Here is a 3,339-nt window from a genome sequence, read left to right as displayed (position 1 = left end):
TTTTTGAGAATTAAAATGAATAGGCTCTTGGAATGAAATTTAATAATTTTTGTCTATCGCTTTGGTAAATTTCTCTCCACTAATCTCGTATGAATCGAGTCACAAAAAATCTGGGTTGTAAAACATTGAGTAAAAGTTAGCGTGTAAATAGAATCTCTCATATATTAAATTCAATTTGTAATAGAAGTCATTTAAGTATATGAATTTAATCTTCTTAGATGTTTTCTTTTACTTGAATCTCCAAATTTATCAAAAAGAACTTGTAGGAATGTAGTAATTATTGTTGTACTCTCGATTGATTTCTCTCATTATCTTTTCAATTTTTGGTTGTCTTCTATTGATCCTTTATTTTTTCGATCGACTTCTTTGTCAATATACCTAGAAAGATATCGTTGTAGTGCTAGTAAAAAGTCTTCAATAATCAAGTTAATATTTTGATAAAAAATGCAGAGCAAGGAGAAAATTTTTAAAAATGGAGAGTCGTGTGAATTTTACCTTGAGACTTGAGTGAGAGAAGTCTCCTTATGTATAGAGTAAACTTATTAATATTAGGCATTAAACTCAATTGTAACAATTCCTTTTGTTGCCTTGCATTTAGGTTTTCAAAGACCTATGATTTATTGATAATATTGAAGACTCACTCATCATGGTTCATGTAACTTACATGTCTTGTTTTTGTTAAATGTGATGTTGTATGACTGTAGAATAAGAACTACAAAGAAAACGAGTTAAAACAGATTTGCTTACCAATGCTCTAAAAATATCATTAATGGAGTGGAAAGTTTAAATTTTAACCTAAGGATCGTAACATAACCTCATGCCATAAGGTCGACATCCTCGTTAGCCCACTTTATAACGAGTCCTTCAGTCCGTTGACCTTCTTTTCAATTACCAAATTTTCTCTTCTTTCATAAGTCGTCTCTTCCCAGACTAATCATGGTGGTCTACTACATGAAACCCTTCCATATCTTATACTATGGTGAGCCCCCGCCCCCCTTTTCCAATTTTTATGCATAATCCCTCCCCATGACTTGAATCCTGGATATGGGATTGGCTCTAATACCAAATATTAAGAACCTAAACCAATACTCCAAAGAAGTGGGGTTGGCTCTCAATTCTAAATATTAAGAACCTAAATCAATACTCAAGAAGGCTAGATTAGGAGACCGATATATTTTGACTCCTACCCAAAAGTTCCACAAAGACATTGTTTTGGATCCTGATTCTTTATTTAGGATCCATAATTTGAAATCCCCATAGGTACTTTCTCATCTCAACCATTTGTTTGATGGAGAACCTCAAACCTCAGTTGAACTAAGTAATCCTATGTGGTTTCAACCTTTAATTAAAGTAAATTATCAAAGTCTCATGATCTAGTATGATCTACTAAGGGAGACATTGTTTTGGATTCTGATTCTTTATTTAGGATCCATAATTTGGAATCCCCATAAGTACTCTCTCATCTCAACCATTTGTTTGATGGAGAACCTCAAACCTCGGTTGAACTAAGTAATCTAATGCAATTTAAACCTTTGATTAAGGTAAATTATCAAAGTCTCATGATCCAGTAACGTGTCCCGCTCCTATAAAATAGGAACGATGTCTATGTTGAACATTTTAGTTGGTGTTTGACATACCTTGGGCTCCTAATCAAGCCTTGTATGTAGTCCAATGTGTTTATTCACCGATCAAGATGTGCCACAGGCACTGTTCCGATAGATAGGAACGAGACACCTTACTTGATGTCGAATCATTTATTGAAAGGAAAATTAATTAAAGGACCTTGGAGGAGGGAATTTTTTCTAAATAATTCCTAAGTTTTGGATGATCTTTTAATAGTCTATTTAGTAAATTTTTCTTTCTTAACAGTCCCTGGACCTCATCTTCTACATTTTTAAAGATTGAATGCCTTAATGGTTTGAATTCATTACTTTCATCCAAAAATTGAATTTTTTTGCATCTCAATCTAATTTCAGAGACTCCATTCCATGATATAGAATTTTTGAAAGAAGAAGAAGCCAATTTTAAGGGGTTTATTCAAATATTTTGAGGAAGTATATAAAAAAAATTAGGGTTTTTTTTTTCTATTACTTTTTTCTTAGTTTTTGGATGAAAATTGATCTTTTGGGTGGAAATCATCTAAACAAGTCATTATCTCAAGCTTTTAGTAAAAAAACTTGAAATTAAAAATGGGTGGATTTTTTTTTATAGCTCAGGGAGTATCCCCACGTTAGGTGATACTAGTCTGCCTGGGGCCGCACGCACCATCCCACCCTGTCACGTGTTACAATATTTAAGTAGTCACATTTCTATGGAAGGGCATATAAAAATTTAAAGTCATGTCTCGGGGAGCAAACCCAATCACTTTTTACTATCTCACCTAACCCCCAGTGGGTAAATGGGTGGGTTTTACTAGTGTCGGGTTCACCAATAAATAATAAGTGGTGAACTCGACAGTAAAAGTTGTGAACTCAACACTAAATAAAAAAGCACCAAGTTTGACAATAAATAAAAAATGGTGAACTTGACAGTAAATAAAAAAAGTAGTGAGTTTGCCAATAATGAGGGAATATTAAGAATTTTTTTTTACTAAATGTCTTATCAAGTTATTACACAAAACTTAGGGACTATTTAAAAATAAATCCCTTTGTCAGGGTTCTTTAAGTAGTTTTCCCTTTATTCAATCTGGAAAGATGATTCTTTAAGTAGTTGTTAAGATGGTATTCACAGATTTTTTAGTTGATATGTTTTATGTTAATTTCATTGTTTTGTGTGCTAATAGCAAAAGATGGTGTGACAATACAAGTTGAAGTTCTCAAAAAAGCAAAATAATTATGAACCCGACGTGAATCGAACACGCAACCTTCTGATCTGGAGTCAGACGCGCTACCATTGCGCCACGGATTCTCACACATGATTGAACAACAATAATATATTTTATTCATATTATCACGGTTCATAATATATTTATTTCGTGTATCAATCTTACTTTCTTTGGCTGACTAGTTTTCGAAGAATTTTATTTAGACCTCCATTATGCTTTAGGTATCATGGTCTTGGCTTACAAGGCCTCTTGCTGGCTTTGTATCAATTTGGCTGAATATAGCTCAGACATATTATAAAATTAATCACAATACAATGATGTTTTTTCACAAACTGAATTTCATCAATTGAAATTCAACCTCTTAGATCCTTCCCCACTTGAAGGAGTCGTCGTTATAATCTGAATTAGGCACGTGCCATACTCAATCGACACCCTAACGTGATTGGCTCGAAAATTGTAGATTTACGATTCTTTGAACAACTAAAAATCTTGGTAGTATTTAAGGACCTATAACC

General features: G+C 33.1%; 1 non-coding gene across 1 annotated transcript; it reads right to left on the bottom strand.

Moving 5' to 3' along the window:
- Nucleotides 1-2,835: 2,835 nt before the first annotated feature.
- On the bottom strand, nucleotides 2,836-2,907 carry TRNAW-CCA (transfer RNA tryptophan (anticodon CCA)). Its single transcript has one exon. It is a non-coding gene; the product is annotated as a tRNA-Trp (tRNA).
- Between the last annotated feature and the right edge of the window lie 432 nt (nucleotides 2,908-3,339).

Source organism: Akebia trifoliata, chromosome 2 (genome assembly GCF_017979445.1).
Source record: "Akebia trifoliata isolate Shusen 1 chromosome 2, ASM1797944v1, whole genome shotgun sequence".
In the NCBI taxonomy this organism is placed as follows: Eukaryota; Viridiplantae; Streptophyta; class Magnoliopsida; order Ranunculales; family Lardizabalaceae; genus Akebia; species Akebia trifoliata.
This window is presented reverse-complemented; position numbering and strand designations above follow the sequence as displayed.